The following is a 15,513-nucleotide window of genomic DNA, read 5'->3' on the forward strand; positions in this document are numbered from 1 at the left end:
AGCTCCAGTTTTGCCTGTTTAGTAATTAAAGGTGAAGTCTGAAGTATTGCCTGACTTTACTGCAATGTTGATTTTGAACTGTGATCCTCAGCTCAGACTGCACAATATTTTTCAACATTTTAGAAATTTTCCATTGCCCCTTTACTTTAAAGGATAATGTAAAAAGCTACAAATCTAATGATTGGAAAGGTTTTGGTCAACATTAAGATATTTAGTTCTGAGTTGTACCCAAAGTCAGAGGACTAGCCTTAGTAAAGATGGTGGGGGACAGTCCCAGACCCTGAGAAAAAAGGAATGAAGGAAGAGAGGGATGGAGGGATAAACAGTATTCAAAAGAAGAATGTCTGATACCTGGTGAAACAATTATTCTTTTAGAAGTAGGACTCAAGAAAAATGGCTTTTATAAAAAGCAAACTCTTGAATCATTTAGAAAATGATGTAAACAAAGGCTCTGATATTTTTGTAGACTGTTGGAATAAATCCACTAATATACTGTCTTCATTTACATAGACACACAAAAGTTGACCTAAGTTTAGAATTCCTAGAGCCATGTTACATGCCAGTATATAGTAAAATCAAATAAGTCCTGTAGGCATTTGGAAATATGTCTGTATTTCCCCAGGAAGTGCTTAATTAGTAAACCAAGACCAGGACTCCAAATCCTAGAGAACCCAGTCATTCTTCATAAGGTCTGAACTGTTTGCTTAAATTAAAAGCACTTACATAAAGAAAATTTTGTGTGCTTTTCTGAGGTTTTGTACTCTGGACATGAGTGCCATCCTTGACCTTTTATTTTCTTTTTAACCAATGCTATCCGTCTACCATTTGAGCCCCAGCAACAATTCATGGTTAATTGCAGATATTTCTACTGACTTTCCTGCCAGGGCTGGCTTCAAAGGAGATTCTCTGATCTTGGTTTCCAGAAAAGCTAGGAATAAAAACATGAGCCCTTTGTGCTGTCCTGAAGAAATCTTTTCTCTCTGGGAAATAGAGGCTTCATCCAGAGTCTCATTTCAGGTTTCCTAGTCCTTCCACAATTCTAGTATTTATTTTTTTCAAACAGGGCCATTTAGTCCTGACCATGAGTATATTTACAAGATGAAGACAGTGAAATTACACTTCAAGTGTTGTCTGCTCACACTGTTCATCCCTTTGCTTGACTGCAGAGGCTTAGAAAAAAATATCGAAAATATAAGAAAATAGAAAAATTGGGACGCACCTGTTTTTCTATCTTTTATGCCACATAGACACACACTCAGACACACACACACACATACACATGCACATACACACATATATACACAAGCTAGTTGGAAGTGGCTCATTGGCCCACCTTTTATAAACTGGATGCTTTCTGAGAAGGGATGGTTTTCAGACTATAGTTCTTCTAACTAGGCCTCTCATATTGCTAGAATTAACACACATGAACCACAAAATCCAATTCATTCAAGATAGGTCTGTTGGTAATGTATTCTATGCAAGGTAATTAAGATGAATTTGGATTGGTGTGTTTGAGGGAGGTGGGGATAATAATAAAGGGTGACAGTGACCCGGATGCACTATACTCACAAAGCTGTGGAATGGAAACCCTTTATACAAACTCTTAAAGATAATAGGAGGAATGGGAAGGGGAAACAAAGGAGGAGGCAACAATGCTTGATAAGAAATGTACTCATTACCTTGGCCATGTAATTGTAACCCCTCTGTTCGGTATTTTCACAATAAAAAAAGATAATAGGAGAAAATGTTTTTGAATAAAACAATTATGTAGGGTAAGCACTATTGCAAAGGATTTTTTTTCCTAAACAAAAGAAGGATGGCTGAGCACTGATGGCTCATACCTTTAATTCTATCTGCTGAGGAGGCTGAGATCTGAGGATGTTGGTTTAAAGCCAGCCTGGGCAGTATGGCCTTGAGCTACTTATGCCCAAATAACTACCAAAAAAATCCAGAAGTGAACTGTAGACCCAGTGATACAGGGCTAGCAGTGAACAAAAAGCTCAAGACAGTGTCCCGGCCATGAAATCAGGCAGCACAACTTTCACAGAAAAAGTAGGATAGAACAAAATGCTACAATATAACTTACTGAGTCTTAAAACAAATATATGGAGCTTATACCATTTTTGTGTTGTTAAAGCACAATTCAAAAGTTATCTAAATGATTTTCTATATAATATCTCATTCTCTTTTTCTATAGTAACAAGGCTATCTTAAGAATATTGCTCTGCTGTTAATAAATATTTTTCTTTTTTTTCTTTCTTTCTTTCTTTTTTTTTTTTTTTTTTTTTGTCGGTCGTGGGCCTGAACTCTGGGCCTGGGCGTTGTCCCTCAGCTCTTCAGCTCAAGGCTAGCACTCTACCACTTGAGCCACAGCACCACATCCGGCTTTTTCTGCTTAATGTGGTGCTGAGGAATCAAACCCAGGGCCTCATGCATGCAAGGCAAGCACTCTACCACTGAGCCACCTTCCCAGCCAGCCCCAATAAATATTTTCTTAAACAAATGATTTAAGGAAGAGTTTTTTTTTTTCCTTTTAAGCCAAATATCTGCTATATTTTATAGCAGAGTAAACAAACTATTATTTTAAGTGATTCTAACATACTCTGCTCTGTATTTGTAAAGTGATATGCTAAGTATTGATGGCTCACTTGTATGTTAAATATATTTGTTTCCCAAGTTAATATAAGGCTTCTATGATGGAATAAAGAAAATGCTTTAAAAAGCTAGCATCCTCGAAGTTATTCAGGTTAATAAGCCTAGCTACTTAAAAGCTTCTGTCCATGTGTTCATGATTTTAAATTAACTGATATACATAAGCAGCGGGTGAGGGGGGGGGGGGAAGGAGTAATCATGGATACTTCCTATGTAGGTAAAAAATGTGTTCCAGTTAACCTTCCTCTTACCCAACCCAACAACAGGAGGATAAAAAACAACCTTAACTGACTTCAAGACCAGTTTCAGAAACATTCCTCCTAAGCTAATTTCTCCCAATTTGATCATACAAGGTCTTTTTAGCACTGAATCCCTCCTAAACTGTCATTTCATGCCAACTTGGGATAACAACGACTAGGACATCTCTTCCAGGCAACAAAAAAGGTTTCTACAGACAAACTTTATTCCAGCGATGAGGGACTATTCAGATTCTAATACTAGAGAAGTAAATTGTTAAGATAAGTGGGCATGTTGGCAGAGTCTAAATGGAGTTATTTGTGTCATCCATTTAAAAATTAATTAAGCCAAGAGATTCTAAATAAATGGTTCATAAGAATGGCTTTCTGGCTGGGCGCTGGTGGCTCACGCCTGTAATCCTAGCTACTCAGGAGGCTGAGATCTGAGGATCACGGTTCAAAGCCAGCCCAGGCAGGAGAGACCGTGAGACTCCTATCTCCAATAAAACCACCAGAAAACTGGAAGTGGCGCTGTAGCTCAAGTGGTAGAGCGCTTGCCTTGAGCTGAAGAGCTAAGGGACAGTGCCCAGGCCCAGAGTTCAAGCCCCATGACCGACAAAAAAAAAGCTGAAGCTAAAGCTTGCCTACTTTTCAAGGAGATAAGAATCAGAACTTTAACTTTTCTATCATCCAGTCTTTCCATGAGTTTAAGAAATCCAGGGGCTGGGAAGGTGGCTCAGTGGTAGAGTGTTTTCCTTGCATGCTCGAGGCCCTAGGTTCGATTCCTCAGCACCACATAAGCAAAAAGAAAAAAAAGCCGAAAGTGGTGCTGTGGCTCAAGTGGTAGAGCGCTAGCTTTGAGCTGAAAAGCTTAGGGACAGTGCCCAGGCCCAGAGTTCAGGCCCCACGACCAGACCCTCCCCAGCCCCCCAAAAAAAAGAAATCCAGATACCCTACCTAGTTATAGATACACTTCATTTCTGAATGACAGGACAGTCCTATGAATACCTCTGTTAATATGCTTCAGGATTGCATAAGGCATAGGGACAGAAATGGAAAATACAATTTCTTCCCCTTTGATTTATAAAAGCCTGTCACTTCAAGCACTTGCCAGGCAAGTTTTACCTTCAAGAAATAGGAAGTATTTACATAAGAAAGTCATTTGCTTTTAAAAAACAAAAAAGAAGTCAGACCAAAAAAACCCCAGTTTTCACCGTTTTCTTCAAGCACATTTAACTTCCATAGCCAATATGTCACACTGGTATACTTTTAACTTTTTGGCAGTGAAAGTAATAAGCCTTCCATCGTTTCAGAGAGGATGAGGATGGATGCAGCCCACAATTTCATTTTGGGAGTAACAGAGAGTAGAACAGTAACTGTCCATGAGTTTTGTTTTGTTTTGTTGTTTAGTTGTGGGGCTTGAACTCGGGGTCTGAGCACTGTCACTGAGCCTTTTTTGTCCAAGGCTAGCACTCATGAGCAGCTTTTAATGATAGTGTCAGGACCCAGATTATGTACTAATAAAATCCTGAGTTGCAAAATGAGCTCTACCTCAGTATCTGATTCAGTAATTCCTTGGATGTGTCTGAGACCTTAGTAGTAGCTCTTATTGATTGGAATCAATGTCTACATTCACTTCAATTAAAAATGATGCTGAGACCTGTGCAGCACTGTTCACAATAGCCAAGATTTGGAAACAACCCAGATGCCCCACTACTGATGAGTGGATCCCAAAATTGTGGTGCCTATATATAATGGAATATTATGCAGCTATTAGAAAGGACAAAATGATGGCATTTCCAGAGAAATGGAATGAACTAGAACAAATTATTTTGAGCAAGCTAAGCCAAGAACAAAGAGACAAATGGCACATGGTCTCTCTGATGTGTGGATGCTAAAGCCAAAATGCAAGGAGATATGACAAAGTAAACAACACTTGAGAAACAAAGGACAGCCACTCATTTTGTTGTATCTTTACTAAATGACTCCATGTTCTTGACCATATATATGGTGGATATATGCATGCAAAGGAGGGAAGCCAAGAGGAGGACACAGAATAAGTAGGAAACGGAACAACATACAACAAAAGGCCCATCAGCTGCACTGGACACAGATGAAAATGAACTGAGCAACCCAAAGACAGTGATGGGAAGGGAGGAATGAGAGGAAAAGAGGGAACAGCTTGGTCTGGGAAGGTGGCTTAGTGGAAGAGTGCTTGCCTTGCATGCATGAGGCCCTGGGTTCAATTCTTCGGCACCACATAAGCAGAAAAAGCCAGAAATGGCGCTATGGCTCAAGTGGTAGAGCACTAGCTTTGAGCAAGAGCTGAAGGACAGTGCCCAGGCCCAGAGTTCAGGCCCCACAACTGACAAAAAAAAAAAGAGGGAACACAGCTTACACTAAGCAAAAGGAAAGAAATGTAAACATCACCTGATGTGGAAGAAGTAATTTGTATTGTCAAAGCTCATAGAATTCACAAACTTTATAGACCATCATAATGACAATTTGCTTTGTGAAGGTTTTAATGTGTTTTTGACTTTAAGTATCACTATTCCACAATACTGTGAAATATGAGAAATTTATGTAATCATCTAATTTCAATTTGAAAGAAAAGTAAGAGAAGGGATGGGTTAGGAGCAATGGGTGACAATGTTGTCAGACACCTTGTCTTCATATACTGTTTTGTAGAATGGGAAGTTCTTTGTACAACTACTTAATAATAATAATAATAAATGTTTAAAAATGGTGCTGAGGTCTTTGATATGTGAAATAATTTTCACAATAAAACACTCCCAGTGACCAGCCTTCTCATCATTTGAAGGCTACTGGAATAAGACTGAGTTGCAAGACACTTAAATCAGGCAGGTTCTAGGCCTGCTATGGGAGACAGAAGCTACAAATTCAGCTACAAAATGAGGTGGGACCAGAGGGTGTGCTTGGGTGTATGTAAAGAAAATGCAAAAACAAGGGTAGAAGCTGAGAAGGACAGGGAATTTATGTGCTGGAGGCCCCACCTGAGGTACTGGATTTAGCCTCCTGTCAATGACATGAAGGAGCTATGCAAGCTTGTTGTAGTGTGACAGGAAGATACGCTGGTGTTCTTCACCTAGTGAGGTAGAGATGCATGAGTTGTGATAAGGGAAAATGTGAGAGATATTGAATCCCTTATAGTACTTGATAGAAATGCTTCTGCCAGGGAATATTGAACACCTGTACAAGTGAGATGATCTTCTAAAGGGCCTTGTGCACAGAGTTTTCAACTGAGCAATACAAGTGTGCTGTCCAGGAACAGCTGGTCCTACAGATCAGGACCAAGTGAAGGATACAGGTAAAGAAGTTTGATAGAGTCAGGAAATGTAGGACCATGAAGTGATAGAGCACATTGACGTGGTTTAATTACAGAAACCAGCCAAGTGTCATATAGCAAATAAGAGCCAAGGCACCTTTCATTTGGAGGGAGACAAAGTCAATGAATCAAACAACAACAGGAAAAATCATGCCACCAACTAATGAGAGCTGACTCTGTGTGGACACTGAGAGCCAAACCCCGTGATCAAGTTTCCTGCAAAGACCAACTTGTGCTGTTCAGCCATTCCTTAGTATAGTGTTCACCTTCTTACTCATTGACATTGGCTGCTCTGATGAAAAGCCCATTGATAAAAAGCAGGAAGAAAAGGGCCAATCAATATATTTTTCCTTAAAACATTTTATTATTCATTGAGCATAAATGCATAAGGAATCATGTAAACTTAAACATTACAAATAATTTTATGCCATCCTTGTTTACTCTTGGAAATATTTCAGTTTCATCATGCTGAACTCTTTTTGACTAACATTTATGTAAATTTTCTTCTTCTCAGGAGAATGTAAAAAATCAATAACTTTATGTTGAGTTGATATAATTAAAAACCACATCAGTCACTTTCATGAAATGAAAGATCACAAATAATCTTACTAATATATGACTGATAATAAGAAGTTTGGCTTCAAACATTGAGAATTGTTAGTGGGATTTCATGACTGTGACTACACATGACAAATTTCTGATCTATTTTCAAAATATACATTTTATTATGCCTATGATTAAGAATCTGTTGAACACATAACAATCCATTGAACGACGTAGGCTCCAAGAATAATCTGGTGCAAGTATAGATATAATTTTCAAAATATTTAATCCTTAACTAAGCGAATTTGTCATAGAAAATTGCATATTTTGGAGGACTGCTATGTGATATCTTCATATTACAAAAAACCTTTGGGTGGTTACCACCATAAAGCTAATACACTTAACAAGGCATATACTTTGTATGAAGAGAACTCACAGAAAATTCAAGCATCTATTTTCTTTTTTTGTTTGTTTGTTTGTTTCCAGTAGTGGGCCTGAACTCTGGGCCTGGGCACTGTCCCTCAGCTCTTCAGCTCAAAATTAGTGCTCTACCACTTGAACCACAGCACCACTTCTGGCTTTTTCTGATTATGTAGTGCTGAGGAATCAAACTCAGGGCCTCATGCATGCAAGGCAAGCATTCTACTACTGAGCCACTTTCTCAACCCCTCAAGCATTTATTTTCAAGGGCTTGCTAAAACAAATCAGTTGAAAAATAGATACATTTAGAAATAATTGTGAAAAAATATAAAATTCTGAAATTAATTGATTCAATATAAATCCATAAAGACAACACATTATGTGACATAAGAACCAAGGGAACCCATGTCAATGATTATACACTGGAATGTTAATTACAGCTTAACCAGTCAATATTACCTCATGTAAGAATCTTACTGTTAATTAGATTTCCAGGACTTACTCATCGTATATCACTGAAACTTTGCTTCCTTTGACCTAGAGTTGCCCATCTTCCAAATTAGCTACAACTATGCTCCTCTTTGCTTCCTAGAGTTCAATTTCCTTAGATGTGACAAGTGAGACCGTGTAATATTTCTTGCTGTGTCTTTTCTGCTTCACTTAAATACAATGTCCTCTAATAAAATTCTATCAAAGAACAGTATTATTTCTTTTGACGAATGAGTAATACCTGTATATACTATGCTGCACATATTTTTATCACTGAATCTACTTTTTAAAAAATCACTAGGGAAAATCAAAGTTTCAATAATCAGAATTTATTCCTAAATATATTTCTACAAATAATATGGGTAAGAAAGAACAATCCTTTAGGATTCAGGTCTGGGGTAAAGCTTCACGTCTGACAGCTAAACACACCTTTGTCAATGAGTTGTAGTTTAGGTTCACATGAACTTTATGGGAAGGTCTGGGATCTACAGGACTTAAAATCAATATCAGCTAATTAGGAATCAGCTGCCATAGGGAAATCTGATTTCTTTCAAGAAATGAACTGAGAAGAAGTAAATCTGAAATCTAATGACTCAAACACTAATATGAAAGGATGAATAATTCCTGTAACTGTAATGAAGACTGATTTACTGGAAAAATAAAGTCCAATAATTCAGAAAGGAAATAATTTTTTTAGATAAAGAAAATATGTAGTTTCTGAAAGTTTTACAGATCAGTACCAATTTAGGAGAAAGACAACAGGTCTAGAAATAGCTGCTGTTTCCTTCTAAGACAGGCCTCACACAAGGGAACAACAAGCAGGAGCAGGGACCCAATAGAGAAGGACTCATGTAGAGGTGAAGAGAGAGAAAGCTTGGGGTAAAGAATGGGGGGAGGTAAAAAAAATAACATCTTTGTGAGCATTGTACAGACACATTAGAAAGAAACTCTGCTTGGACGGAAAACTTGCTGAAAATGTTGCACTTATAAAAATTCCTACAAACAAATTTCATACAAAAGTGAGCAAAAGGGGCTGGGAAGGTGGCTCAGTGGTAGAGCGCTTGCCTTATATGCATGAGGCCCTGGGTTTGATTCCTCAGCACAACATTAGCAGAAAAAAACAAAAGTGGCACTGTGGCTCAAGTGGTAGAGCACTAGCCTTGAGCTGAAGAGCTGAGGAACAGTGCCCAGGCCCAGAGTTCAGGCCCCACAACTGACAAAAAAAAATTGAGCAAAAGAAGAGAATTAATTCCAGTTCCATACAAGGGTCCTTTGATGAAAAACAGAATAAGGACAAAGTAATACCCCCAAGGAAATGAAAGTGGTCAGTCTTGAAAATTATCTACAGGGCAAGGAAAATTAGGAAAAAGTAAGAAAAAAAGTCATATCAAGCTTGGATGATCCCAAAAGTACACAGAGAAACACAGAATAAGGAAACTCTATTCAAGAGATAATAAATGTCACTGGGAAATCATTAAAGCCAGGAATTACAAAGTAGAGAAGGACTGTGACAAGGCTAAGAAGAGGAAAGGGAAATAATTATTTTCAAAAGGCATTTGGAGCCTTTGTCTCATGCTTATAATCTTAGTTACTTTAGAGGCGAAGCTCTGTGGATCACAGTTATATATTAGCTGAAACAGAAAAGTTTGAGAGAGAGGGGCTGGGAAGTTGGCTCAGTGGTAGAGTGCTTGCATTGCATGCCTGAGACCCTGGGTTCGATTCCTCAGCACCACATAAGCAAAAAGAAAAAAAACCCGGAAGTGGTACTGTGACTCAAGTGGTAGAGCACTAGCCTTGAGCTGAAGAGCTGAGGGACAGCACCCAGGCCCAGAATTCAAGCCCCACAACCACCAAAAAAAAAAAAAAAAAAAGAATGAAGTATTCTAAGAGAAAGGCATGGGAAGCATGCATTTGATAGTAGCAGAGAGTGGGGCTGTTAGGATAAAGGCCTGACATCCAAGTCATTCTGGAAGACCTCAGTAATCCTGTTCCTATCGTCACACCAATGGGAGGAACAAAGAGGAACAAACAGATTTCATCCAACAAAATCCCCAGAGGAACAGTGACAAATAGATTGTTAACTTTATTGATGCTGAGTTTCCTTGAGATTGAATGATGAAATAGGAAAGGAGTTATGGGAGGGACAATCATTAGGGTGAATTTTATATTCCATGTTCCTCTTCAGTTTAGGATGTTTTCCTAACAAGACTTTCCTTTTGTAGGAAAAAAGAAACTTTAAGCAACTAATTGCAAGGGACCTAATCAGTAACATTTAATGGACATTATTTAAACCAATCTTTATCTTTTACATTATATTACTAAACTATAGGTGATGTAGGGCACAGATAGCTATATTCAATACCATACTAAACAAAATATGTTGTTCATACAATCCAATAAGTACCTAACAAATAAATTAGCAAAAGTAAGTAAAAAACTAACAAAATTTCAGGATGTGCAGAGATGTAGGTCAAATTTGAGGTCTCTATGTGTGCTTCCAGTTTCTCTTAAGACTTCATTTACACTGTGTCCCCACAATCCACTTTGCTGTTGGGGAAGGGGACAGAGCAGAAATGTGGAACACAGATACAGGTTCAGGGTCACTGGGGAGACCAGATGAGGGAGGAGAACTTATTGGGGGCAGGACAAAGAAGGCTCCTCAGATCCTAAAGGTCACCTGGGGTGGGGCTTGGGTGCATGGGCTCTAAGACCTGCCTTCTCCTCTGGGCTGAAGGTGAGCACAGGGATTACAAATGTTCTCCAGAAGTAAATGTCCAAGCATTCACCTGGGCAGACTGCAGAGCAAGATACCTTCCCTCCCAGAGAAGAAAGGTGTTTGTTATGTCCTGGGAAGGAAAGGCTGATCACACACTGCTGGACCCCATGTTTTCCCACCCACCATATCTCCCCCTGGGAGGCAACACAGTGCCCTGTGTTAATTATGGACAGCTGCCTGGACTTCTCCTCCATTATCCTTCAAACTGTAGAACATATTTAACACTACTCACACTGTTCTAACATGTCCTAATTTAAACCAGTCCTTTGTTGTTTCTATCACTTTAGAAAATTACATAATGTGAAGTATTTCAGAAAGCAATGTTTTCTAAACATGAAGTAAAATCTGTTACATTTGTATCATTGGAGAAAACTTCACAAATGAATTCAAGGAATGCATAAAACGTAAGATTCAGTGTCCTTTAATTCTCCATGTGAGCATTGTATTGCAATGTGGCATACAAAGCCACACTTAGAGATAGGATGATTACAAAGCTCAGGTAGAGACATAGTACCCTCAGGTGACTCCAGGTTCCCAGAGGGCTCCAGAACTGTTGGAAAAAAGAGATTGGACAAATACGAGTCAGTCTGGGATCCAGTAATTTCCTCGCTGAATATCAGGACCTGCTGAATGCTCCCAGGGGGGCACAGCTGGGTTGGGTGGCCTGGAAGCAGGAGCCCACTCCTGTCTGCAGCCAAAGGTACTTGGGCTGCTTCTCTCAATGCTGTATTTCCCAGGGGCCTTAAATATTGCAAACATCTAGGGAATCTTTTGTCTTCCTGCTGTTGACTTTGGTGAGTATGGAAGGTAGGGAAGTCCAGAGTGAGAGCTGAACCACACTCTTGTCATCTCCAACAATGACACGTGAGATGACTCCTCCTAACACCAGTTCATGGCAGCCTTGCCAGTTCCCACAGGCTCTCCTTGTAATTCAACCTGCTGAAGGGGCAGGCATTCAGCATGACAGGAAAATGGAAGTGATAAAATAGACTTCTCATCCTGGAACCATCTTGACTGCCTGCAGATTGTTACTTCTCTTATTTTCCTGTGTACTCACACACACACACACACACACACCAGCTGCCAGTCTGGTCGCTAATTAGTTTTCCTGTATTCCTTCTGTGTGTGAGGAGGTGGAGATCGGGGTTTATGTGCCTGTCATACAGCTTAAATTCATCACCTGGGCACTGATTCTGAGCTCTTTTTGCTCCAGGCTACTGCTCTACTCATTGAGTCACTGGCTTTTTATTTTTATTTTTAGTAGTTAGAGATGAGTCTCCTGAATTTTCTTGACCCAGCTGGCTTCAGAGCACAGTCCTCATATCTCAGCCTCCTGAGTAACTAGAATTACAGATGTGAGCCCACCAGTAGCCACTATATTTCTTGAAAGAAAATTATGCAAGCCATCTATGTCCTTACTTCTAAAAATGTCTCCTCTGGCCCACTAAACACATCGTTTTCTTCCCCTTCCTTATCACTGAAGATGTGACTCTTCAAAAGGAATCCTGAGGAGTGAGAAGATGCTGATACCTGAAAGGTGCAGAAACACTGTCCATCTCTAGGTACACCTGAATATTTCTGAGTAAGCTGCTCTCAGCAAAACCTGGTTTTCTTGGGTCCCCCTCCAGCAGATGTCATTCTATTCATCAAACCCTGCCTGCCAGGAATGAAAGTTTGCACAGTTCAATTCATTGGTGCATTCTGGGAGCAGAAAACAGAGCAATTCTAAATAATAGGTGGGCAGGAAAAACTTCATAGTTCTTGTAGACATAGCTACACTGAAGTGTCACACATGATATTTGTGTAATCGTGGACTGTGAGGACAATGATAAACATGTGTGTGTGGCCCAGTGAGGTCTTGACCACCTCTATCTTCTTAAACACATTTATGGGATTTGCATATTAAGAACAATCACTTAAGGACCCATTTGTCAAGAACTGTTCCATCCTTCTCTATCATGAGATGGTGTGACAACTTGCCTGCACAAGATCAGGTCTTTGAGGAATATGACCTTCGCCACATCTATTTGGTATAAAGGGCAGGTGAGATGATGTAACAAGAATACCTAGAATTTGAGCCTGGGAATAACAAATCCTTTTTGAGATCATGATAATCTCACCATTTCCTGAAAGTGGTTCCTAGGAATAGCCAGGAAGTTGGGCTAGGAATTCACAAGCTGATAATTGTTTCCAATTTCCATATTGTGCAATAAGCTAAAAAGGACTCAGTCATTTGTTCACACTCCTAGGTAAAACTGTCAATAACTACATACTAATCAGGGCTCACTCACTGTCTGTGGGATTGCTCTGAGGACATTTCCACCAATGTTGCCCACAGTGCCTAGGCCAAAGCCTCTCATAAAGGCCTAAAACCAACCTCCCAAGGCTCAGTCTCTGGGTGAGTTAATCATCATTGAGAAACTACGTTGCACAGTCTGTGAGCTATTCCCTTAGTAAGGATATGTATATGATGGTCCAAGTACAAAACAAGCTCCCAAACAGGAAGGTAACAGAATGTAGAACATCTACTAGGACAAAGGAAACCTGTTGTTTGGTGCACATAATGTTTTAACCTGTATAGTAAGTTAACAGGAAAGAAAGCCACACCAACAAACCCTGATACAAAGAGTCAAAAGGGCTGAGGAGAAAGGAATCCCATGTTCAGGAATCTAAATGGATTTTACAAGCCCTGCAGGCTCTGACTTTCTAAATTGAATGTAAGGTACCAGATAGCCTGAGTTTCTAAGAGCTCAGTGTCTATGCTATTTGGCTCTTTGAGTCTTCTTTTCACTTCTATATCTGAGAGCAGCAGTTAGTACAGTGCATTTGTCTCCCAGGAGCTCCCTTTCTCTTCATACAGGGCTTAAAGTAGGCAATAGGTACAAGCTGCCATAAAATCAAACCAGTATGTGGGCTGGGAAGGTAGCTCAGTGGTAGAGTGCATGCCTTGCAAGCAGGAGGCCCTGGGTTCGATTCCTCAGCACCACATAAACAGAGAAAGCCGGAAGTGGTGCTGTGGCTCCAGTGGTAGAGCGCTAGCCTTGAGCTGAAGAGCTGAGGGACAGCACCCAGACCCAGAGTTCAGGCCCCATGACCGGCAAAAAAAAAAAAAAAAAAATCAAACCAGTATGAAATAACACCATGTTCCCCCTGCAGTCCTAGATATATGAAGTTCCCAATTCTGAACAAAAAGTATTAATAGGTGAGTTCTAACAACCTTCACTGAATGGTGAACTCAGAGCACTTTTCCTAAAGCAAGTACCATCCAGTACAATAGCTGCTACCTATTATCCTAGTTATTAGGATGGCTGAGATCTACTGGACCAATCAACTTACAGGCCATGCAGGACAAATAGTGTAAGATACTGGGTCTCAATAGAAGAACCTGGGCCAAGTAGAGACAATTCACCATTGTTGGAAAAGGATGTGTCCTTAACTAGGAAAATGTATTTCTGTACACAAACCTGGGTAGTAATTGCAACAAAGTGCTTGAATTGTGGCTCATAGGTAGAGAGACTATCAGGTCAAACCTTACTAAAGCCAATAATAAAGCATATACAAATATAAAAACTGTATTTGGATTTCAGTACTAATATCTCTTTTAATATGTGTGTGTATGTTGGTGGTGTTGGTGTGTGTATGGGATAGTATTGGTTCTTAAGATCATTGTATTTGCACTATCCTTCAGTATCCTTTAAGTTTCTCATTTAAGTATGGTAGTGTTGTAGCTCTACTGCTTGAAACACAAAATTCTGGCTTTCTGACAGTTAACTGATGGTGAATGTCTACCATTAGACATTTGTCAATCTGGGTTGGTTTCAAATTATGATCTTCAGATCTCATTCTCTGCAGTAAAGAAGGTTATAAGAGTGAGCCACTATGCTCAGCCAGCATTCCCCAAAAGTCACTTAATCTTTCTGATCCTCAGCTCCTTTCTGTGGAAAGAGAAAAGAATTACTTTGTGGACCTTAGAATCTGGTGTGAGCTATGACTGGGTGCAGGAAGTATAAGTGTCATGTATGTGTGAGCAAAGCCTGATGCTTGCATAAAGCTGCTGATTTTTATATTGAAATGAATTCCAGAAAATGGAAACAAGAGGAATTTTTTTGTCTTGTTTGTTTATTTATCCATATGTTTTTTTTTCTTTTTGGGTCCAGTCATAGGCCTGAACTCTGGGCCTGGGTGCTGTCCCTCAGCTCTTCAACTCAAGGCTAGCACTCTACCACTTGAGCCACAACACCACTGCTGGCTTTTTTTCTGCTTATGTGGTGCTGAGGAATTGAACTCAGAGCCTCATGCATGCAAGGCAAGGGCTCTACCACTGAGCCACCTTCCCAGCCCCGATTTATCCATATATTTGAGGGAGAGGAAGAGGACACAGAAATTGAGGGAAAATGGAGAAACACAAGCAGCAGTGGTACCCAGTAGATATGATGTTGACAACTTGTGAACAAGAACAGGGGGGAAAACTGGAAGAGAAAAAAGGAAGTGGTGACATTGTCCAACAAGAAATGTACACTTTACCTAACTTACAAAATGGTGACCCATTTGTACATTACCTTTACAAAAACAATTTTTAAAACTTTCCAATTCTCTTTAGAGGCTCTCAAGACTAATGCCAACCTATGGAGTGTAAAGGTCAACTTATATGATAAATACAGCCAGAATCTTGAAGAAATTTTGTAACATATATTCCATTCTAAGTACCCAGTTTTCATTAGGGGTGGAGCTGGCACTGGCCCTGAGCCTCTCTGTGCTCAAGGCTAGTACTCTAGCACTTTAGCTACAGGACCACTTCCAGACTTTTCTATTTATGTGGTACTGAGGAATGGAATGTAGGGTTTCATGCATGCTAGTCAAGTACTCTACCACTAAGCCACATTCCCAGCCCACAAAGCTGTTTCCTTTACTTTTTGTTTTCTACCACTTGTCTGGTCATGAAATCCTTCTTAAAGCTGTGGGACAAAGGTCTGTGATATCTTGGCACCCTGTCCCTAGGTAAAATCATAATCAATCTTTGAAATTAATATACTTTATTGTGAGTGTTATTG

The sequence above is a fragment of the Dipodomys merriami genome, unplaced genomic scaffold (assembly GCF_024711535.1).
Source record: "Dipodomys merriami isolate MVZ:Mamm:240054 unplaced genomic scaffold, mDipMer1.0.p SCAF_411, whole genome shotgun sequence".
Taxonomy (NCBI): Eukaryota; Metazoa; Chordata; class Mammalia; order Rodentia; family Heteromyidae; genus Dipodomys; species Dipodomys merriami.